The sequence below is a fragment of the Crocodylus siamensis genome, chromosome 7 (genome assembly GCF_052110815.1).
Source record: "Crocodylus siamensis isolate JL-2025a chromosome 7, ASM5211081v1, whole genome shotgun sequence".
Classification (NCBI taxonomy): domain Eukaryota; kingdom Metazoa; phylum Chordata; order Crocodylia; family Crocodylidae; genus Crocodylus; species Crocodylus siamensis.
The window spans coordinates 47,041,761-47,066,635 of NC_143401.1; the positions used below are offsets into that span (position 1 = coordinate 47,041,761).

The following is a 24,875-nucleotide window of genomic DNA, read 5'->3' on the forward strand; positions in this document are numbered from 1 at the left end:
AGGAGGGGGCAGCAGCCATGGGGGGAGGGGGAGCGGAAGCGGAAGCTGGACTATCTGAAACTTGCTCTCTCTCTCAAAACTCATGATCGAGGAACTGTCCTGCCTCCAGAGGGAATCTCCACCTGCCTCTGGATGATACTTGTGAGTAAGCTACCTGAGATCTAACTAGATATATAGCTTGCAGTAACTCAGATGTGTGATCAAAAGCTACCCAGCCATACCAGTTTGCTCTATGGGATTTCTCTGATATTGCTCTACCCTGTACCCTATTGCAACCCTACCCCTTGTAAGCAATAAAGTTCTCTTTTGTACCTAGCATGGGAGACTTATTGGGTATGGGTCTAGGAGACCACTACTTGTGCTTCCGACTGAGAGAAGCACCCCCAAGTGCTTGAAGTGAGTCAAGTACCCTTGAGGGCTATTAGGCCAGTGTTTCCCAGGGTGCACTGAGCCAGAATAAAGCCCAGCCCTGGGTGGTGGCAGTTTTTACCCCAGGCTAGTGGGTGTGCTCCAGGAAAGGGCTCAACCAGATGTGAAGTGCCCCCAGTGAGGCACTCAGAGCCTCGAAGGTGGTTGGGCACAGTGAGGTGGGTGACTCAGCACAGGAAAGCACCCCCTATTGGCCCACCACATGCAGTTCCTGCATCTTTTCTGGAAGCACAATCTAGAAAACAACCTCTTTTTGTAGCTGCTGAAGGGATACATCTTTATGTGTGAAATTCTGGTCCCTGTAAACCAAAAATATTGCTCCCATTACCTTCAGTAGGGCTATGATTTTACCCTTTGTCTTCTTTCCTATCTGGTGCAAAGCTTCATGTTTCACAATTTTGTGGATGACACTAAATTAGGTGGAGTCACAAACACTGTGAAGGGTAGGGGTAGGATCCAGAATGACCTGGATACTTTGGAAAAATGGTGTGCAATCAACCAGATGAAATTCAACAAAGCAAAGCATCCACACCTGAAGGCAGGCGGGTGATCCAGGCTGACCTGGACAGGCTCAGCAAATGGGTGGATGAGAACCTGATGGTGTTTAACACCGATAAATGCAAGGTTCTCCACCTTTTTGAGGCAAAGCCGGCAGCACCCTTATAGGATCAGCAGTGCTACACTGGCTAGCACTATGAAAGAAAGACTTGGGGGTCATCATTGACCACAAGATGAACATGAGACTTCAATGTGATGCTGCAGCTAGTAAAGTGAGCAAAATGCTGGCTTGCATCCATAGATGCTTCTCAAGCAAATCCCGGGATGTCATTCTCCCCTTGTACTTGGCCTTGGTGAGGACGCATCTGGAGTACTGCGTCCAGTTTTGGGCTCCACAACTCAAAAAGGATGTAGAGAAGCTTAAGAGAGTACAGAGAAGAGCCACGTGCATGATCAGAGGTCAGGAAAACACCTTACAATGACAGGCTGAGAGCCATGGGGCTCTTTAGCCTGGAAAAACGCAGGCTCGGGGCGATCTGATGGCCACCTATAAGTTTATCGGGGTGACCACCAGTATCTGGGGGGGAATGTTTGTTCACCAGAGCACCCCAAGGGATGATGAGGTCGAATGGTTATAAACTACTGTAAGACCATTTCAGGCTGGACATAAGGAAGAATTTCTTTACTGTCCAAGCCCCCAGGGTCTGGAGCAGCCTGCCATTGGAGGTGGTTCAAGCGCCTACATTGAACGCCTTCAAGAGTAAATTGGATGTTTATCTTGCTGGGATCCTATGACCCCAGCTGACTTCCTGCCCTTCAGGCAGGGGGCTGGGCTCGATCTTCCAAGGTCCCTTCTAGCTCTAATGTCTATATCTATAAAAGACAAGTGTGAAGTCCTGCTCTTGGGACAGAATAATTGCATATGCAAATACAGATTAGAGAATGAGTAGCTAAGCTGCAGTCCTGTGGAAAAGGACCTGGGGGTTACAGTAGACCATAAGCTGAATATGAGCCAACAGAGTATTTGTGTTGCAAAAAAGGCTAACAGTATACTGGGGTATATTAACAGAAGTGTCAGTGACAAATCAAGGAAAGTGATTCTTCCACTGCATTGAGGACTGGTGTGGCCTCACCTCAAGTACTATGTCCAGTTTTGGGTCCCACACTTCAAGAAGAATATGAACAGACTGGAAAGGATCCAGAACAGAGAAACAGGTTTGTAACCAAACCCTCGGTGTGATGCCTAATTATGCCCCAGGCTAGAGCTTCTGACTCACTGTTAGGCCTGTGCGAGTAGGCAGCTATTCAATCCAGCTTTGGATCTGGCTGCTTCGGATACCAGGGATCTGTGGCAGGGCACTGTTGGTGCCTGCCGCTTTAAGATCTAAGCCAAGCAGCCAGCAGGTGCCTGATTGTGGCAGCCATTTTAGATTCAGGGCTGTCTATATAAGCAGAGCATTTTTGCTACTGGCAGGTCAGGCAGCAATGTCAACTGGCTGGAAGACTTCATGGAACATTCTGAAGGTAAGGGAGGGGCTGTAGAGGATGGCTAGGAGCCTCCTGGTCCTGGGCATGAACTAAAACTGTTGGGTGGCCTGGTGGGGCTCTCAGTGGTGTGGATGCCCCCAGGAAATGCCAGGCCAGTGATCACCCCAGTGAAAGGTGAGAAGGGGCACTTTAACCCTAGCCCTTAACTTCAGGTGGGTTTGTATAAAATCAGAGGTAGTGGGGGCCAGGAATGGCTGCAGCCACCTGACTCCTTGGGGTCTTGCACCCCAGAGGAGGGAGATTGAGGGCCAGACATGGCTGCAGCCACCTGAGCCTTGTGGGGGTGCAAGACCCTGAGGAAAGGTAGTTGCGGGGGGAAGGCATGGCTATGGGCACCTGAGCCCACTGGGAAGGGAAGCCCCATGGCCCCAAGTGAGGGGTTGATGTGGAGCCCTAAATGAGGGAGGCAGAGGAGGAGCCCTGAGTGAAGGGGGTGGTGTGGAGCCCTGAATGAAGGGGAGTAGGCCAAGGTATGTTTCTAGACACCTCAGGCTGTAATTTAGGCCAGAGGCCATATAAAGGGGGCTCAGCCTGAGAGAGAGGGGCAAGTCCTGAGCCCAGTAAATCCTCCACCACTGGGAGGCCGAGTGTGGGTCAAAAGCAAGATCTATAGTGAGCACAATGACATGCTTCTCCTGGGGTGGGGGGGGAGTGAGAGTCCCTGTGAGACCCTGGAACACCAGTCATGGTGTGAGTTACCTCAGCTTCCACAACAGGGTGGGTTAACCCCTAGTAGGGCCAGAAGGCAGACCCAGGGGCAAGAGTGAGGGGACTAGTGGCAGAAGACTGATAGAGAATACCCTTGACTGGTCAATGCTGGGGCCAGGACCAAAACAGTCAAAAGGGCCAGGGGCCCACCTTGAGGGACTCCCAGAGCTGACGGTCCAGAGTTCTGTCTGGCTTTGGAGGTGTCTGGCAAGTTTCCAGGAGAGAGGTGCAGGGGTTTGGGGGGAACTGCACCTCAAGCTGTGGACAAGCAAAACTCGTGACGTGTGTGTGTGTGTGTGTGTGTGTGTTAAGGCACAGCAGGGTGAAGGCTGCAGGAATGGTAGCCCCTGCTGCAGCCACAAAGCCTGCCAGCTTTCAAGGAGATAGGTGCAGGGCTTCTGGGTTCTGGGGCTCTGCACCTCTAGCTACTGACAGGCAAAACTCATGACATGGGTGCCTGTGCAACTGTGTCTGTCTTGGGGCATGGGAGGGGGGGGGAAAACTACTGCAGGCCTGGCTGCTAAGCTACTGTGTTACCAGTTAATCATGATTCACTGAGGGACCAGCTCAATACACATTGCCTAGCTATCACATAATGAGTTAACAAGCAAGGATTAACATCTACAAAACCACAGACTAAGGAGAGGAAATAATCAATACAGACAATCAACTGCCTGAAGATGGGCCCTTGTGCAACTGATTGTGTCCATGTCACAAGTTTTGTCTGTCAGCTGCTAGGGGTGTAGAGCCCCAGAACCCCTCTGCACCAATCTCCTTAACAGCTGGCAGGGTTCATGGTCTCAGCAGGGGCCACCACACCTGCAGTTTTCAGTCTGCTGCATCTTAACACACACAGGGTCATCTACGTCATGAGTATTGCCTGTCAGCAGCTTGAGGTGCAGTTCCCTCTGAAACCCCTGCACTGAACTTCTTGAAACTTGGCAGGATTTGTGGCCTCAACAAGGGCCACTATCTCTGCAGTTTTCACCCTCCCTTTGATATAACACATACATGTGACATGAGTTTTGCTTTCAAGAATTTGGGGTGACATTCCCCCCCCAAACCACTGCACTGATCTTTTTGAAACTTGGCAGGCTTCATGCTCTCAGCAGATGCTACCACCCAGCAAGTTTAATCCAAATCAGACAAAAAATCCCCAAAGTTATGGATATTTCATTGATTCCCCATTATACCCTATGGCCAGATCTCCAAAGTGGCTCTGAAGCTCTTCCGAAGAGGTTCAGAAGCTCCAAATCACTTTGGAAAGCTTATGAAACCAGCGCTTCAATCCAGACACGCTGCTTTGGATGCTGCAGTGTCCAAAGCTTCTCCAGATCCAAAGCACGGTTTGAAGCCTCGCACAGCCTTACTTGCTTTACTGGGGCCCAAAAGAAACTTGCACCTTGAAAGGGATTAGGGAGAAAAATGTACTGTATTTTAAATAATAACCCAAAGAATCTGTGAAAGAGCTGAGCATAAAAAAACCACTTCTTTTGTTTCTATGCCTAGGGTCAGCACCCTTTCACTAACAGTGGGATGAATTAAAACAGCTCAGTTCTAAGGCAGGACAGAGATGGCTACTGTAGATCCACCACTAGATGGCACATTCTAGTGAGAAATTTGCTAGCAGTAGGACACAAAAGGTCTGGTGACAAAACTGTATTTTTCTGGCTTGCTTGGCAAACCAGATAACCTATTCATGGGTCATAAGCAGCCCATGGACTGTAGGTTACTGACCCATGTTTTAGACCACTGCAGGCCTTTCTAAAAGAGAGCCTAAGTCTCCTTGTTCCTGAACTTTCAAATATCCTAAGGAAAATCTCACATAGAGCTGGTTTCCTGACTTGCCTTAACGTGTCCAGTCTTCCTAACCCCTCTTTGAATGAGACTTGCCTCTTTTCAGGAAAGCCTCTGTACTGCTGCTTCACAAGCTGTGGATGTCTGGCATCGAGTCAGATCATTCATCCTGCAGAAAGAACTTACAGGACCAATTTTGTTCCTATTGTCTTGGGTTCCTCTATAGTTGAGATGATCTCCTTCGGATTTGCTTTGTGGGTAATGATGCACTGCAGAACAGAAGTAGCCTTCTGGTGTAAGCCAGATCACTAAGCCTCATCTTGCAGCTCCTGGGTGAGTGTTTGTTTGTTTGTTTTTACATCCCATCTTGTATCCTTTAACACAAAAAGGAAGCAGTGGGGCATGTAGTGTGTTTTTGTTTTCATACCTGAAGGCTTTGGTTGTCTTAGTAGTAAGGAAGGGAGTTGGTATTTCTTTATTTTCAGAAGTGAGCAGATTTTCTTTTTCTTCCTTGTGTACATCTTGGACAAGGGAAAATATTTTGCTCCTCCTTGTAGAGACCAGGGAAGGAAAGGGAACACTGTCCCAGGAGTATTTGTTCTCCCTTGGCCTGTGTATCCAAGGTTCAGGAGGGATGCTTACCTGAGTTATTAACCCAGAAGTTGCTAAGTGGGATATGCATGGAGAGACTTAGGAGTGCTGCTTCATTCTCGGAGCTTTTCTCTGCTGAAGCAGGTATGACAAGTGAAGTGTACTCATTTGCTGAACATGTTTTAGATACACTTTCAGAAATATTTGGGATTTTAAACAGAAATAATTCAAGTGGTTTTTATTTGAGGAGATCCACTCTCATTCATATGTGTTGTTCAATGTGTCTGGCATTCATAGGCATTCCACATACGGGTTAGAGTTAAATTCAGGTCTTTATTACTAGCTGTCTGAGAAGCCAGGCAGAGGTGGACAACGTTAGGAAGCCCAAGTGGCTGCAGGAAAGTGCAACATAGTCAACCAGCTCTTATTATAAACTTGCTTAGGACCAAGTTGTCTCTGTTTTGCCTGGGAAAAATATATCTGCATTTCAGCCTATTTAGTAAGTTTATGATGAGTAGGAAGGAGCAAAATGTGACCTTCTGAAGATATTTTTGTGCAGACATGAATGTGTCAGAATACTTCCTTGGGGGTCTGAACAGTAATACACAAGTACATGTACCTTGTGACTTTATAATGGTCTTTCTGGAATTCGGCACATGACACCAGGGAATGCATTTCAATATATGTCGGAGGTAATGAGCATTCATCCTTAAGCTGGATTGTTCAAGGACTTAGTTCTAGAAGCATTCAGACTCTAGCCAATGAAAACATTATTTTTGGAATACGAAAATGCTTGCTGTTGCTGTTTACATGGGAGCAAGAATAAGCCTTACATTATTATGGTGAAATTCTGCTTTTTAAGCCAAATCTAAACTGCTTTTTCCTCTCTCAAATCTAATACAGATCAGATTGTAACATTGTTAAAGATGTAGTTAGCACTAACAAACTTTAGCGAATGCCTTGGAACTGTCCTGAATCTCTTTAGCCAAACAGAAGAAAGTTATTTTCCAGGATATTCAGTACCCTTCCAAAAAACCACCAATATTTCTAAGGAAATAAATTTCTTTTCTGGGGAAGTGTGTGTGTGTTTGGAGTTGGGGGTGGTGTGGAAGGCCAAGGAAGAGATGTTATTGTACTTTGAGCGGAAAGCTAAAAATATGCAGATTTGGGGAAGTGAACTAAAAATATAATGGGTGGATTAGCTTTAGCTGTCTGTCTGCATTTGTAACACAATGCTATCCACACACCATAATTGGAGTTGCATCCTTTATGAGCCACATGTGTTATCTCTTCAGCAGATTCGCTCTATTATGTGTCTACACAATGCAGTGTGCAGTTCAAGAATACACTGCAGATGTTCAGGGATTTAAATAAGAGGTGCAGAAAAAAAATTACAGTAACCCAGGAAAACCTCCAGTTGAAATTCCCACAATCTGAACTTTTTAGAAATGATCCTGGTTTCACAAGAAAGCTGTAAAGTTTGACCTTTTTAGTCAAAAAAGATTTATTCTGAGTGACAATAGAGAAACAGTAAATTTCACTTCGCTCAAAGAAAAATCCCATGTTCCCCATCAAAGTATCTGTGTCTGCAAATGGAGAAATTATTTTCAAAAGGAAAAACTTCCATGAAAGTGAGTCTCTGTAGAAGTGAGCTGAGATGGGAATGAAAATTTTTTTTTTCTTTAATAGGTTCAAAGCAGACTGGGAATTAGAATATAATATCATAGAGCTCTGTTTTATGCAATCCCATTCAATATGTCTTATTGTCATTCAGAAGGATAAATGGAGTAAACTCTTCTTGTGTTCAGCTGCTTCAGTGCACTTCCGCAGTTGGAGGGCACTGTTGTTCTTGTTTCTATCTTAGAAAAACTGCATTGCAGATGAAGGTACCCCAGAAAAAAGGGACTTCTGTTTCTTGTTTATTCTTATTTTGATTTTTTTTTTCTTTAAAGTTCTCTGGTGTGATTCTCCAGCAAACAGTGTGATCAGAGAATTGCAGTTACTAGTACTCAGATGATCAGTTTTGGCTGATAAGTGAAAGTCATTTGTATACTTTAAAGGTGAGATCCACAAAAAGACTTGGGTGCTGCAGCATCCAGTGTTTCAATGCCTAACTTTTAGGTTTCCTGCTGCCTATGGGACTCCTCAGTTCTGCATTCATCATGCATATTGCACTGGGGAGAACAGGGTACATAAGAATGTGATATTTAAAAGCCAGAACTTCAGGTAGGGACCTCTTCAAGCTAGTCAATGGAAAATGCTTGGGACAAGAATGTGACTTAGCCCCATCACTCATAGGAACACACACCTAGATCCCTCCACTCAGGATTCAAAGCCATGAACCCTCCCGGTTGTCCCCTGAATGTAGGTGCTTAAGCCACTTCTTTCCTTCAAAAATGCAGCTGGAGAAAGAAGAAGATGGCATCCTCATTTTATCCCCTTGGCTGGTGATGGAATTGAACCCAGCTCAGTCCAATCAGGTGTTGGGTAGCATAATGAACCTGGATTTTCTACTTTACAGATCATCTGTTCTAGCCATGGGGAAATAAGTTATGATCTGGAACTTCCTTAATTCCTTCTGTTGAAACCATTTCATTTTTGCTTGGAATTCAATACCCATCACACTAGAAAGAATATGAAGGAATGTAACTCTAGAGTCTAACTGTTAGGGCACATTTACTTGAATATTCACTGAAACTGGAACTTAACCACTGGGCCATAGTTATATTCTTGTTTTTGTCCATGAAAACTTGCATCATAAAACAGGGGCAGGCACAATACAGCCCATGGACTGCATCCAGCCTGCCAGGCCATTCTGTCCTGCTCAAGGGGACCTTGTAAAACTTTAGAAAATTATTGCCTGCTGGTGACTGCCTGTTTAAAAGCTGATGAGGTGCCAGCATCAGGAGTAGCCAGCTGTAGGAGGACCCAGTGATGGCATCAGCAAGGCCCTGCCTAGCAGAGGCTTCTGGTCTGGTAACTATGGGGCTGTTCCCTCACACTCCCTCCATCTGAGAGTGGAAACTCAGATAAGTAGAGAGGGGAGGTGAGAGGATCACTAGCTTAGCTGGAGGCAGCCCGGCCCAGCTGGCACCACAAGGTTCCCGGCTGCGTGGCCAGGACCACAGGATGCAGCAGGAGCCAGCCCAAGCCAACCCAGCCCAGCCCCTGTGGCTCCCAGCTGGCTCCTGCTGTGCCATGTGGTCCCAGCCGTACAGCTGGGAACTGTGTAGTGCCAGTTGGATTGGGCTGGTTCCAGTAACACGGAGCTTCTGGCAGCATGGCTGAGACTTTCTGGCTGGCTCCTGCTGTGCCAGGCACTATGTAGGGGGTGTCCCACATGCATTCGCACCCCCCACACCCACACCTATCCATCCCCACACAATCCACATACCCCTCCACACCCTTCCATGCCCCCCATATACAAAAATAAGACTTCTTTTTAAGCTATTATGCTTAGACTTCTATGTACACTATGCAAACATGTAAATCAGGACAAAAATAATTTTTAAAAATCAAATTAATGTATTGTAACAGGAGGGTGTCCTAGGGGTTGCTGTGATCTCCCCTGATACCCCTTACCATGTCTGGTTAGTCTACAAAGAGCCCTCAATTCTTGCCAGCCATGTCTTTGATGTCAAGTATATATAATAGGGAGGCTGCCTCTTAGTCTCCCTGGACACGGTTTTCCTCCTGTACTCTGGCCCCATTTCTGTAATGGGTGCTTCTGTGCACCCCAGTCTTATGGGCAATGTGTGGCTCCAAACACCCCTTTACCATGCCCCAAGCCTCACTGATGTAATGGATGTTCTTTGGTCTTGCACACTCTCTGGTGCTTGGGCTCTCCACAGCCCTGTCTCGCACTGCCCCCTCTCTGGGGCTCAGGGTCCATGCACCCCCAATGCAGTGACTTCTCTGGCATTCAGGGTCCGTGCACCCCCAATGCAGCGACTTCTCTGGCATTCAGGGTCCGTGCACCCCCAATGCAGCGACTTCTCTGGCATTCAGGGTCCGTGCACCCCCAATGCAGCGACTTCTCTGGCACTCAGGTCCCCACACTGCTGTGGACTCCCTATGAGGCCTCCTCCATCCCCTTGTAGCCTCACCCAAGCCACCAGTAAAACAGCAAACAAAACACCAGCCCCTAGGCTATAACATAATGCCATGCCACTCAGCTAAAACATCACTCGAGCCACCCCAAGGGTGCTCCATCCCTCACCTGTATCAAGCTGCTCATGCATTTAGGCCTCTTTTCTTTCCTCACTCGGGCAGAGCTCCTTCCCCCTTGGCTGCCAGCAGGGAACTGCCCACCTGACCTCAGCCTTGGTGTTTAAATGGGAGCCAGGCCCTGCCCCTTCTGGTCGGCTGACTGCTGGCAGGTGTGGGTCACTAGTTTCCTCCGATTGCCCTAGCAACCAACATCTGGGTACTTATCCTGCCTCTACAAGTACCCCAGCTCTACAAGTAGTGCCCTGCTACATGTATGTTGTAGTAAATGTTTGATTTTTAGGATATCATTTTTTTTTCTGGTTCCAAGGTGGCAAACTCCCTTGCTAAAAGAACTACTTCTGGAGGCAAAGGGGAGCACTTCCAGTGGCAAAGTTCAGGGATTAGGGGGCAAAACTTCTGATTCCAAGATGGTGGCAAAGGAGCAGGGCACCTATCAGGGGATGGGGCTAACCTTGCAGCCCTTGACAGCTTGCCAAAACTTGTTCCAGGTGAAATTATTGCCTGCCCCTGATAGAAAAGCATAACAGTTTCAAATAGATGGAGTGTGAGATCTTCACCCTAGTATAAACTATATAGCCTGGTACAGCACTTACCTGGAAATGCAGAGAAGCAGATCCTTCAAGGGAAAGAAGGGAATCTATATTAGGCATCCCACCTTCTGGCTTATGCTATAACCACTGGATAAAATGTAGGCACCACAACCCAGCTGGCCTGTGTTTCTGTGAAGGTTTACTTGAGAATGTCTATCAGAGGCTGGGGAATACCTAGTCCATGAATCTTGACTGCTCTGAAAGTTTCCTTGGCTCTGTCAGGATTTAGACAGTTCTGGGCATGCTCAGTAGCAGGCCTCTCTGTGCCTGAGGAAATTTATTGGTGACATTTTGGATATCTGTGAAGTTTAGATGCCTTTAGGTTTTGGTGTTGGCTAAGCAGGGTTCTTGAGGACTCTTTTTTGCATATACACATTGTAATAGGTGGTTAAGTGTGACATAACTGTTAAACACTCCTCTAAGTCTATCCCCAAATGCAATATTGAGTCCCTCTTGCAACAGAAATATTTGCTTGGTTCATTCTCTTTTTTAATTTGCTCTTCAGGATACCTTTTTTTTTATTTGAAATTCCCACTAGGTAAATAAGTTTACAAAACAAAGTGCTTCCAGAAAAGGTAGATTCTTGCCTTGCAAATTAAGCCTTCATTAAACAATGTCAACATTTTCCAATATGTGAAAATAATTTAATCAAATTTTTTTCAGGTGTACTTATCACAAGACTTATAATAATTAGTGAATTCAGCTGCCTAGGAGAGGGGGCCTTGAGCTGTGATCTTATCCACACCTAAGGTACTACACTACTTACAAACACTCTGCCATTACTGTACTTTCTGATATTCTGATTTGCATATGTGACATGAAATGGATGTACCATGGTTTCAATTGCACTGAAAGAGTATTCGCATTCCATGTGATCCATTAATGTTGCACAGAGAGCAAGGAATTATAGACGGCATCCTTCAAGGGGGAAAAATACTGCAAATGGTTTGATAATCGGGTCTCAGGAGATTCAAGTCCTTCAGGAAGAATTTGAGCTTATACCTTTTTCCTGTTGCTAAATAAAAATATCGGAAAGGGAAATTCTAATTCTGCTTTCTTCCCCTATTGGATTTGTGAGTCTGAAGTTCCCTAGGGAATAGCACATATCTACATAGTGTCCCTGTGTGCTGGATGTGCATTTGCAGCTCTGATTTAGCTGAAAGATGTGTAAAACAAAAAAGAAGAAGAAAGGCAAACAATTTCCTGTTAGCTACACATTTGCAGAAGCTCAAGAGCAGAAATTCATTATTTCCAAAGTTAGTTTTAAATTAATCTTTCTAACTTGTCTATAGATTAGGCTTTTTCAGGAAGCAGGATAGGAATAATAGGTTAAACTTGGCTAATCCACTTATTTTCTCTTAAACCACCTCTGCTTCTCCCTCAGTTTTCGAGATCTGCCATCATAAACATGGAAGATTAATCAAACATTTAGAATGGAATTTGATGTCCGTCCTATAAATACATGATTTGCTACAATATTCTGAGAATCATAGCAAGGATTTTGGAAAAGTGAAGAAACTTCCAACTAAAGATGCATAAGCCTTTGCCCAGAAAAACTTGAATGGTATTTTGAAATAGATCAAGTTTATATAATGAGAGAGAAACATCATCACATTTTCCTATGGGAAATGGCAGAAAAATATAGCTTGTTACAATGGAATAAGTTGTTAGTGCTATGAAATAAATATTAAGACAAGCACATGGCACTGAAAACAAAAGAGAAGGGAAGGAGGGGGAACATGCATAGGGGAATGAAGCTGGAATCTTCACTATACAAAAAGGGAATTACTGTCATATAGTACAGACACACATCCACACGAGATGTTTTCTGTAGTTGAGTTGTAACAGGGACTCAGGCAGGAGCCCTGTTACTTAGGCAAGGTTGGGCAGGACTGACCCAACAATGAACTCTGCTAGGTGGAGGAAATTACACACCCAAGACAGGCTTGGTGATTAGCCCACCAAAATCAGCATAAAGCCAGTGGTGGGGCATTGACTGATTGCCTTTGGGCACTAGAAGATGGACTAGGAATTACTGAGATTCCAGGGAGAATACAAGGAGTCAACCTGGGATCTAGAAAGACTCTGGGAGTGCGGAACTTCAGGAGACTCGGCAAGTCAGCTCCAAGGGAGATTACCTCTCCAAGGATCCCAGCTGCACTGCTGAGTGTGGGAAGATACTAAGGCACTGGGAGGCAGATCTACCGCGATCTTAGAGAGGGATAGTGTGCCTCAGATACGGTATGTGTGGTAGGAGTTAACCCCAAACCCTGACCCCACTGGGACAGTCGACGCTGAAAATGGTGAGGCAAACTGTGGGGGAGCAGCAGGGGGCCGCTTCCAGCACAAGACGCCTGCGAAGTATGATAGACCTGGAGCAGGTATCCCGCTAATGAGGCAATTAGTGGCAGAGACTATTCACAAAGTTTCTATAAGGTATCTAGTGCAGAGATCCCTTATCTGCAGTACAGTTGTCCCTCACAAATGAGTTAATTAGTGAGATTTCTGTTATTGTACCCTTTTTATTTTGGAAAATAAACTAACACTGTGAACACTTAACACCTGGGTGGCATTTATTTATCTTTGAACATCAAAGAGCTCTGATCTCCTCTCTTTTCTTCTCAATCCAAGTCATGACAGATAAGTACAGAGGAGAGACAAAGCTAAGATTGCCCAACCCACTCTCAAGTAATTAGCTCAGCAGTAAATGTCTCACATCTACACATGCAGTGCTATTAGGCTAGAGTAAACTAATTAACTCCATAGCCATGCATGTGTAGACACTGGAGTGGCTGGCTGGGGCACAAGAGTGCGTCAATGCAGGGAAAGTCTGCTGGCTAGCCCTGCACTGGAGGACCTATGTGTCCCATACTCTGCAGCAGTTGAGCCAGGCAGAAGCAGCCCTGGGCTTGCAGGCTGACTCCCCAAGGCCCTCTTCCAACTACGGCTGCTTTGACCCAGCTCAATGTGCTGCACTCCCAGTTGTATGTGTAAACGCAGCATCTGGGAAGCAATAAACTCCGGTGCAATAAGCACTGGAGTTTATTGTTTTGACTTACTAACACCTATAGACATGCCTCATGTCTGGTATTGCTTTCCCCAGTCCTACATATGACTTTTCTTGAGTGTTTTGGGGACAATAATTAGTTTGTGAGATGTTATAGAGGGTCCAGAGGCAGGCAACAAAGATAAAGGGCTTGAAAGGCAAGTCATACAAGAAGAGCCTGAGGGAGCACGTTCAGCTTGCAGAAAAGGCAGCTAAGAGGGGACGTGATGGTAGCCTTCAAGTACCTGAGAGGGAAAGCACCTTTTCTCTCTTGCTGCAGAGAGAAGGATGTAGACCAATGGCTTGTAGTTCCAAAGTAGATTTAGATTGGCTATCTGGAAAAGTTTCTTCATTGTTAGAACTGTGAGACAGTGGAATAGACTGCCTAGGAAAGTTGTGGATGCTCCATCACTGGAGGAGTTCAACATGAGGTTGGACAGCCGCTGGATAGGCATGATCTAGGCATAGCTATGCCTATTTTTTCTACTGTAGGTATTTCCCATGTTTCTGGGTTTTACTGGTTGCTTCCCTCCCTTTTATGTTACATGTCAGGGGTTTTTTAAATTACCCAGAGGCATTGGGTATTGGCTACAGACAAAGCTAGGGACTTCAATTGTGGTGCTGATTTTTCCTGCTTAGGAGCAAAGCCAGAGGGTCTTGCCCTGCCTGCTCAGGGTCAGACTGATCACCATATTTGGGTCACTAAGGAATTTTGCCCCGTAGTCAGATTGATATGGATGGGTGGGGGTTTTGCCTTCCTCTGTAACAGGAGGTGTGATTCTCTACCTGGGACCTCTCGAGCATATACTGACAACATTTTATAGAAACAAAACACTGATTACTGTGGTTTCACTGCTTTACCAGTGGCTGGTTAGCGTGTTAGGTCTTTGTTGTGTCAGGGTTGATGGTAGCTTTATGCAGAGTTTAGATTATGGCTGGGGTCAGGATGATCCTGCCTCACATAGAGGGTTAGATTAGATGGCCTCTGGAGGTCCCTTCCAGTCCTGTTTCTCTATGACCCATTATCTGTGGTATATGGATTTTATGGAAGTTGCTCTCCATTAATCCAGGTCTTCAGTCCACTTCTGAAGGAATAATGTTATGGAGCTTGTGCTTCCTCTATATATAGTTAGAGCTCACTTGTTCCTCACACTCATGTCATACCAGAAATATTCTCTCTAGAGCTTTAAGAGGTTTGTCCAGTTGAGTTAAAAATTATGCCTCCTCTGGAAATTATAATGCTATTTTGAGGACAGAGATTCCAAATAAAGCTATTTAAACAATTAATCAACAATCTATAGAAAATATTAATCTTGCCAACTAATAAGCAGTTTTATTTGCAGCCACTCATAACGTAAAATGTTTAGCTGTTCAGCAAACCCTCAGGAATAATTCACTAAGGAAATGGCCTGTTTGCTGTCTTCATGGTCACTGTTCATTCAGTGTCAATATAAATTTCCAATATGGCTATGGTAGAATCTATAAACTTTCCTGTAAATGCAGAAGAATGAATCACTAAATAATATTCTTTCATCCATCAATCTACTGTTTATGTTCAGAAGATGTACTGCTGGTATCTTAGGCATTGTTAGGGTGTTATTTTCATGAGAAAATCATTCCTGTCACGTCAAATATAAAAATACAGAGCGTCAGTATAAATGTGGTAGGGGGTTTTGTTATAAAAGATTTTAAAAAATCATACAGGGCTTAATAAGACTCTAATTATTTTGGTTCTCAGTCTAAACAAACCGGGTAAAGATGTAGACAGTTGCACTAGAATGTGGTTCAGAGGTGGCTTAAATTCCATAGAAGGAAGGTGATCCCTGATAAATTATCATGGGTGGCAAAATATTTTCTCTTTTTATCAGTTAACTGTCTTCAACTAAACTATTCCACTCCATTTTCAGAGGCCCCAAGACACTTTACAGAATGCTTTAGAGTGTTATTTTACCAACAACCACCTTTTCAGATCAGTTGTCACAGAAAGCAGAGTTTAGTTAAACATTTTAACAACAATTAATATTTAGTGATCTGATAAGGGTGGTGGCAGGGGACGGGTGAGGCAGAAGTAAATGAGCTGGATTCTAAGGTGGTGTAAACTGGCATAACTAGCTAATAGAGCTGTGCTGATTTGCACCAGCCAAAAATCTGTCCTGTAAAAGGGTTTGTTGCCTTTTAAGGGTCAAGTGGCTTAGGGCTGCCCAGGTAACTGGGAAGAATGAACACCAGACAAGTGTTGGAAAGTCCTTTCAAGAAGAAACCTGATAAGAAGCAGAGACTAATTGAAAGCTGGTTGTAGGTCTGTGCTTTATACAGGTAGACAAGGTTCTTTGTGTGAATATGATATCTTTTATTAGACCAACTTAAATAGCTGGAAAAAAGTTTTAGCAGTTTTTCAGGTTTAAAAACCCTTCCTCAGCCTGAGGAAGTCTCTGCAGTTGGTGTGTGCTCTTCCTTTCTGTATTATAAGGTTGGCTTTTTTTCAGTGTCCTGTCCCCTCCCTCTGCTTTTCCTTATGTCTTTCTTTCCTGAAATGTTGTTGCAGCAGGTGGTGCTTTTCTGCACCTGAAGCCTGCAAATCTATTCTGAGAAAGTTAACAGCAAAAGGAAAAGTCTGCATCTTTGCTTTCCCTACTGAGTATCTCACTGTGGTTGGAGTTTATTTTGACCACAGTTTCTTAGGCAGAAAAGGAGAGGCTACTATGGCAATCAAACTATGTTATCGAGTATGTTTTGAATATTCCCTTCAGCCATATGGTGGAGCATTTTCCTTGTATAAAAAGTTATAATATCCTTTCCTCTTAGTAGGGAGGAATTTGAGGTTGGCAAAACGTTCTGGAAGTACATGAGTACTGTGGAATTTAGCAGTTATTTCTAAGTAATACCAAACATTTTGAATTAAATGTTTTTAGATAAGATTTATTACTCTAAATTTACGACCTTTTAACATGATGCAAGAGTCTAGGCCTTTATAATCATTAAGGCAGAGTGTTAATGCTCGGATATTAAAAACATCTGCACCTCAACTATGAAAAAATAACATTAATATTATAACTTGGCTGTGGTCTTTTAAAATCTGTAGAAAAGCTGAATGTTCTCTGCTTCTTTTTGCTAATAATAAAAAGTAGGTTAGACCTGCTTGTTCAGTGAAAGGATTGTCGAGATGTGGTTTCACAGTGGTTTGCAGCCCAGTGCTAGAATTCAGTGTAGTTTTACCACATCTTGACTAAGAAATCTTCGTATGTATTTTTCATTCTGCCTTTCCACCTGGACTGCTCAGTTAGAGGGATCCCTGTGGAGCTAGTCATATTTCCTCTCTCCTTTCAGTCCCTATCAGTGGGGAAATGAGGGAAAGATTACAAACATAGGCTAGTGGGTTGTTGGCTTTTTTGGTTCTGATTGTTTGTCTGTCCCACATCCCCTGCAAACTGAAATTCTCAAGGAATTATAATAGTAGGACACCAAAATGGAAGTAGTGCAAGCAGTATGGGTAAGACTCCTGTCTGAGCAAGGTCCTGAATCCAATAATACTTCCAGCCATCTGCTCAACTCATTTAAGCAATTAACATATTATGCATTTATCTTCTATCTGTGTGCCTCTTGGGACTGACTGGTGCAGGCTTGGCCTGTCCCGAGCGGCACATGGCTCCGCTGCCACGTCTGCTGGCTGGTGCAGACCTGGCCAGGCTCCTTCCATCCCCAGCAGCACATGAGAAGCTGGTTTCAGCTGCATACTGCTGGGGATGGGAGAAGGCTGGCCAGGTCTGCACTGGCCAGCAGAAGTGGCAGCGGAGCCGTGTGCCGCTCAGGATTGTGTGGTGCACACTCGTCCCATCCTGAGTGGCGCATGGCTCCGCCGCAACTTCTGCTGGCTAGTGCAGACCCAGCTGGCCTCCTCCCATCCCCAGCAGCACATGAGAAGTGGCCTCCTTGGGGCCTCCATCCACCACACGTGCGGGCAGAGCTGGCCACGCACTGGGGCAAGGTGCAGAGACAAGGAACAAGCTGCACACGCTGTCTCCAGCAGCAGCAGGACCCAGCTCACTGATGAGCCGGCCCCACAGGGGTAAGCAGCCCTCACTGCTGGCTGGGGCCCGCAGGCCAGCCCTGCCCACCTCGCCTTGCCGCTGTCTTGCCGCTGCCACCATGGAGCAGGCAACTCAGGCCAGATAAAATGGCTTGGCAGCCCGCAGGCCATATGTTGGACAAGCCTGGTTTAAACCACTAGTGTATTGGTGAGATTAATACTAAAATCATCTAAAAAGGGTTGGGGGCGGAATTAATTTGTTAAGAATTTTCTTTCTTAAAACATTCACAAAATAGACTGATATTATTTAAAAATAAGTTGACATGTTGAAAAGAGAAATCTGTTCTCTTGCTCATGGTGACTAGCTTTTAAAGAAGCTTGGTGGTCTCTGGCTTTCCTTTATCATTGGGAAAGGCTATTTTGTTTATGTCTCTTACAGAATTGTTATGAAGTAAACAGAATGGAACAGAAAGGCATAATCTTTCCTGTGGAAATGTATAGAAGTTTGTTCCTTGGGAGTTGGATCAACTCCCCAGAGCACCCAAAATTCTTAACAAAATTTTAACAATTTAGTGCAAAATAAGTGAAGGACATTTCCAGTGTCCTTTTAGATAAGCAGCATCTCTTCTGGGAAGATTAGGAAGTTGGTTTAAAAGAAAGTTGGACATGTGGTGGTAGTCTGTTTCCTCAAGGTTGATGTGTCTACATCAGGTGGTTCCATCTGAATAAGATATATAGTAGTGCCCACTGAGTGCAGTCCCCTTCAGCACTTACTTTTCTTCAAGTCAGGGTGAGCCAGTACTCTGCATACATTTCAACTTCCTCTTTACTTGCACAGCTGAGCTGGTCTTTCTTTCCCATTTCCAATGATTCCTGTTTCTTTTACAGCTTTAAATATCTGGCAAGCATCACCACAAGGAGTCCCAAACAGTTCAACCAGAATTCTTCTGTTGGCACTTCTCTCAACCTGTCACATGATGAGTGTGGCTCTACCCTTCAGAAGGTGGAGCTGGACCAAGTTGCCCTGTGCATCATCTGCATAGAAATTTTTGGAGGATCCTAACACTCATGACCAAAACACCCAGTTCCAGTCATGAGTAGGAGCTAATTGGCACAAGGACCCTTTGTGTGGAGGGTATCTGGAGTATATGTACCTGCTGAGCTGTAAATGCTCTTGACTCTGCTGAGGCCCAGCCTAATGAATTATGTAGTAAATCATGTGCCTTTTGGCTTTGGACTAATATGTTTGAGTACCTGATCCTGGAAGCGGATTTCTGTAATGGGAAGGTTTAAAGGTTTTGTGATATAATAGGTAGAGTGTAGAGATATCGATATCTTATAGCCTTATATGTAGAGAGACATATATTTTTACCAAATATATATAGAAATAAGGTAACAAAAAGAAGATAAAATGTATCAATTCTGGATGAGGTAAGTATATGGACACTATATTCAAATGACTACAGTTATGTTTATTTCAAGGTCACCTATTTTAAATTTGTACCACACTTCCATGTACTTAGAGAGAGGTTAGAAGGGTCTGCATGGGGAAGAATTTGAGGTGGGGCAAAGGGGCTCTCATATCCCGCAGACTTATTTTCCCTGCGCTGAGATACTAGAGTGCAGAAGTACTGAGGTACAAGAGACATCTCCTAGCCCTGTACTTCTGCACTTTTGTACCTCAGCCAGTCCCTCTGCTGCCTGACTGCTGCTTGGGCCTTACCCCTGAGCCTACTGCCAGCCTGGGGCTACTCCATCCTGACTCAGAATGCTGCAGTCCCAGGTGCAAGTGTAGATGCTGTGCCTGGGAGGAGCTGACTCTGGCACAAACTGCACCGGAGGTTATTTCTTCGCCTTAATAGCACCCAGTTTCTTCCGGTTCATATTTCTTGTTTAGGGCTTACTCTCACAAGCTGCTTCTTGCATAACTGTATCAGTCTCTCTTTAGGTCTTGTCTGTATTTTTCTAAGTGCTTTGGGTGTATGGAAATCATTACTATGGATGATTAAAACAGTAACATGTGGACAGCAACTCAGCAAATACTTATGAGAATTTCAAATATTGGCACGTGGGAAGCAATTTGTTTCATTATATCAAAGTGTTTAAATTACAAAGGAGATTTTTTTTCAGTCTCTTAAAAATGCACATGGTTGTCACTCTTCAGGATGTCGGCTTTGATTAGGGGACAGCACACAAATATTGAAATGTCACTTGGCTTATTATCACACCCAAGGAATTGCTTATTTCAAAATAGCATAAAGAAACAATTTTCCCAGAATCAGACCGCCCCCCCGCCAGATTTTTCATGATTCCAGACTCAGTTACCTCAGATATGTGGCGAGTACATCCCTGTGCATGAATGACTGTCCTGCAAGGATGATAAAGGTGGGGATCTGATATTATACAGAATACCATCCTATCATTTCTAATCAGCAGTATAATTACCAGGACCTGTGTTCTAGGTGGCTGAGGCAGCGGTGATTGCTGTGGTTCATATACCCCCATTAAGTGGATGTCTGGTACCCTGAACTCCCCCACTCCTTCATTATGTTACTCTTTCTAATTATGAAGCATTTGAAAGGGAGATGGGAGGGGGGAAAGAGCACACTGCTTAATGTTCATATTAAGGAAAACCAGTCACTAGAGACATTGGTGTGTACCTCCCTTCCTGTTCAGTGGTTGGCATGGGCTACTTTTGGTGCAAAATGATACATTGCCTAATGGATAAGGCACTGGCCTCCTAAGCCAGGGATTGTGGATTCATGTCTCGTGTTAATTTTTCACTATGAGGGTAGTAAAACACTAGAATAGGTTTCCCAGAGAGGTGGTGGCATCTCCATCCTTGGAGGTTGTAACAGAGGGACCTACCGGGGCTGATCTCCGCATTGCCTGCCCACCTGTTCTTGAGCTAACCACCTGCCTTCTCACTTGCCATGCCTTGGTCTTAATTGATTAATTAATAGATGTAATTAGGTGGGAGGCTGCACACAGGTGGCTTTCTCTTCTACCCTGCCAGTGAGTGGACGTGGCAGATGGCATGAAACGTGCATTGTGGAGACCAACTGGCGGGTATGGGAATGGTGCTTCGAGGTGGGCTTTGGCTTTCTCAGCCATGACCGGTACATCACGACAAGAGACATGCTTGGATGGGATGGGCTCCACCTCTCCCCTAAAGGTAAGCGTGTGTTCTCTTCTAGGTTGGCAGACCTCCTCCAGTGGGCTTTAAACTAGGCTCATCAGGGGAAGGGGAAGTTGAGGGTGGAGGAAACATCAGACTGCCTGACCAAGCAACACCCACAACTACAGCCCAGCCTAGACTATCGAGCAAAATGAATAAACAGGTAAGCGACAGGGGCAAAGGCAATGCTGGGATTAGGGGGTCAGTACACACTTCCACAGGAGGCCTCAAATGCCTCTACACAAACGCTTGTAGCATGGGAAACGAGCAGGAGGAACTCACCCTCCTGCTGGCTGATGCCAGCCCAGACATAGTGGGGATCACTGAAACATGGTGGGACTCAATGCATGACTGGGTGGTGAATGTCAAGGGATATAGGCTGTACAGGAGGGACAGGACAGGAAGGAGAGGTGGGGGCATGGCACCCTATATTAAGGAGGAATACACATCCTTGTTAATTAGTAAGGAGTCAGAGGGAGGGCACTCTGAAGTGCTTTGGGTTAGAGTACAAGGCAGTCGAGGGGAAAGAGACTGAAAGGTGGGGGTCTACTACAGACCTCCCAACCAGGGAGAAGAGCTTGACCAGGAATTCTTGGGTCAGCTCACAGAGGTAGTGAAGGCTAAGGATGTGGTAGTCATGGGGGACCTGAACTTCCCAGACATCTGCCGGGAAGAACAGTCAGCCAGGTCTGAACGCTCACATAGGTTCTTGGCCAGAGTGCAGGACCTCCATCTAACCCAGGAGGTGCACAGCCCCACCAGGGGAGACACCTCATTGGACCTAGTGCTGGCCACGGGTGATGACCTGGTGAGGGGGCTGCGGGTGCTCGACCACCTGGGCGACAGTGATCATCACCTGCTGGAATTCACCATCCAGCACAAGGTGGCAAAGGCCTGCAGTAAGGCAGCAGCCCTAGATTTCAGGAGGGCAAACTTCAACAAGCTAAGGAGGATAGTTGGGGAAGTTTTTAAGAGGAGGTTAGCTGAACACCTTGCTGGAGTTGTTTGACCCCAGTACTCTTTTCTGCCGTGGCAGGGGGTCAGACTAGATGATCTACTCAGGTCCCTTCTGACCCTAGAAACTATGAAACTATTTTCTGCCCCGCTGCTAGAGGGCACTATCTGCAGCTCCATTCCTCCCCTACACCACAGCCCAAGCCTCACTGATGACATCAATGTTCTCATACACACCAGTCCCCCACGATGGGGCCCAGAATCCAAAATGTAGGACCCCCCAACTGAGCTCCTCCCTTCAGGCGGACTCTGCCGCTGTCATACTGGGCCACATATCTTCCTGCCACCAGTTCCCCTTTGGGTGTTGTCCTCTCACTAGGACCTTCGACTCAAACTAGCCCCAGCCCACCTCCAGGCCAGTCAGGACCTCAGGCTCCTGGCTCTTGGGCATTCCTCTCGGTGTGCTTCCTTGTCCTTCTGACCCTCCTGGTCCTGGCCCCTGCCTGGGCCAGTCAGGGGAAGCTCTGGCAGGCCTTGATGTACGACTCGTACTCTTTTCCCAGGGTCCCCCTCTCTGGGTCCTCCTTTACATACAGGGGGAGCTGGGGTACCTCACACCATGACTGGTGCCTCAGAGTCTCACAGGGGATTCTTACTCCCCCCTGGGCAGCAGGTGATGGTACTACTACTGGTGTTACATTTGACCCAAACTCTGCCTCCCCACATTGGAGGACTTACTGGGGTCAGGACTCGGCTCTCTCTCTGGCTGAGCCCACTTTCCCTTCACAGGGCTCCATACGCTGCCCCCCTCACACTGGGGGCTCCATACTGCTCATAATACCCGCTTTACTCAGGGTCTCTGTGCTCCCCTCCACAGGTGGGCTCAAGTGGCCATAGCCATGCCTGGCCCCAACTCTTGTCCTCAGGATCTCAAACCCCCACAGGGCTCAGGTAGCCTTGGCCACACCTGGCCTCCAGCTCTCCTCCTCGGGGCTTGCACCCCCACAACTACCTGTTAAGGCACCCCGACTCACTTTTCACTGGGATGATCACTGGCCTGGTATTTCCTGGGGGCTCCTGCGCCACTGGGAGCCCACCAGGCCACCCACTCCCGGCAGGGTGTAGTTTCCAGTTGTACCCAGGACCAGCAGCCTCCTACCATCCCCTACAGCTCCTCCTTTACCTCCAGAGGAAACTCGGTAGCCCTTAGGCCAGGCAACGTTGTTGCCTGCCTCAGCAGCCAAACTGTCCCGTTTATATAGGCAGATCTGAGCCCAAAATGGCTGCCCTCATCGGCACCTGGAGGTTGCCAGCTCCAGGAGCCTTAAAGTGGCAGGCACACCTAGCCCTGCTACAGAGGTTTTCAAGAACTGGCTAGACAAAGCTTTAGCTGGGATGGTCTAGTTGGGGCTAGTCCTGCTTTGAGCAGGAGGCTGGACTAGATAACCTCCTGAGGTCCTTTCCAACCCTGATTTTCTATGATTTTAATAACATAGAAAAACAGAGCTAGAAGGTATTTCAAAGGGCCTTCTAGCACAACCCCCTGCTCAAGGCATAGCCATGCCTTTTTAAACCATTCCAGACAAATATTTGTCTAGCCTGCTCTTAAACTTCTGAGGATGGGGGCTCCACAATTTCTCTTGATAAACTTGTAGCACCCCCCGCCCCACCCCAGGTGGTTTTTTTTTTTTTTTTTTTTTTAAACTTAAAAATGCATTCCCTTCCCCAAACATTTCTGACTTTCTCTCTGCCCTCTCTATCCCTACAAGTAGTACCAGGTAAACTAAGATAAGCTTTTATACTCCCTTATAGTAACAAGCCCCTTTTATATTGTAAATAGTGTTCTATTAGGTTTGTATTGATTTTTACTGTTTTATATTGCATTATATGATTTAGGCTGGTGTCTGTAATGTCAAGTAATGTTAAGTTTCCATTTTGTATGTCAAGCCTCCATCTTGTGTCCTCTGCCCAAATATAACCTATTGTATGTATGTTGTAACTGTGACTCTTGTCTAACCAGGGTCATGTAAATTAGTGCCTGGATGAATGGGAATGAATGAGCGTGCTTGAGGTACAATGGTAGCAGGCCTCTACTTAATGATCAATTCAACAAATGGACCATTGCCTTGCATTGACTCACCCAGGAACCACCGACCTCACCCAGGGACAGAGACAAGACCCAGCATTTGGAAGACAAAGACCCTACAGAAACCAGCCACCCCACCATTGTGTCCCATCAGACAATGAGGACATCTGGATCTGCATGTATACCTGGACATGTCCTTCCCATAGGAAACACAGTAGCTCACCCCTCTAAAAGGGGTGGTAGAGTGTGATCTCTTTGGGATGCCGTCTCCATCTGGACCAGTACTATACCACACCACCTAACTACCCAGAGGCCCTGCCAGTGACACCCTCAGGACAACACCTTGCTGGACAAAACCTCGACTGGCCAGCAAGGATCAAATCGCAGCCCAGGACAGGTAGCTATCACCCACCTTCCTTCCCCAAGCAAAGGACCTGGACTCTATCCCCACACACCTTGATTCCAATCCCTCCACAAGCCTTTCCTCTCCTGCTACCTGTGTGTGTGTGTGTGTGTGTGTGTGTGACAAAGAGAGTGTCTGTGTGGAAACCAGTAATTTCATGGGGCTGTATAGTGTGCTGCCTGAATAATAAAACAGTTGTTTTAAAACAGTTGGGTTTCTTGGTTCCTTCTGCCTCATTCCCAGCCCTGATCTCTCAGCGTTATGCCCCACATTTCAGCCCCAATCTCCCAGCTTTCTGCCTCTGTTTCCTAGCTGTCTGCCCCTTGTCACCACTTATCTGCCTCCTGATCTCCCAGCTTTTTACCTCTGTTTCCTGGTTGCCTCCTCCTTGCCACTGGGCTTTTTCATAGTTTCATAGTTTCTAGTGTCAGAAGGGACCTGAGCAGATCATCTAGTCTGACCCCCTGCCATGGCAGGAAAGAATACTGGGGTCAAATGACCCCAGCAAGATGTTCATCTTTCCCTTGCTTCCAGCCTGGCACCAGGTGACCCTGAGTAATCTGGGGGCACATTAACCCTAAGTGACCCCAAGTAACCCTAAAGGCACCTTGGCGTCAAGTAACCCTGAGCACCAAGTTACCTCAAACACCCCCTAGTGTTAACACACAGCCATGGAGGTGCATGTTTGTGTATGTGCATATAATTGTGTATGAACCCATAGAGTGTTTTTGTAGTTTGTGTGTGTATATAATTTTGTATCATGCCCTTCTGTCTAACAGCGCAATACTGA

At 45.9% G+C, this 24,875-nt stretch overlaps 1 long non-coding RNA gene across 1 annotated transcript; it reads left to right on the plus strand.

The window, feature by feature from the left end:
• Positions 1-84: 84 nt before the first annotated feature.
• LOC149859758 (uncharacterized) lies at positions 85-24,353 on the plus strand. The gene is made up of 6 exons (XR_016443631.1): positions 85-141; positions 1,997-2,142; positions 5,207-5,313; positions 11,055-11,141; positions 18,353-20,805; positions 23,741-24,353. It is a non-coding gene; the product is annotated as an uncharacterized LOC149859758 (long non-coding RNA).
• Positions 24,354-24,875: the final 522 nt, after the last annotated feature.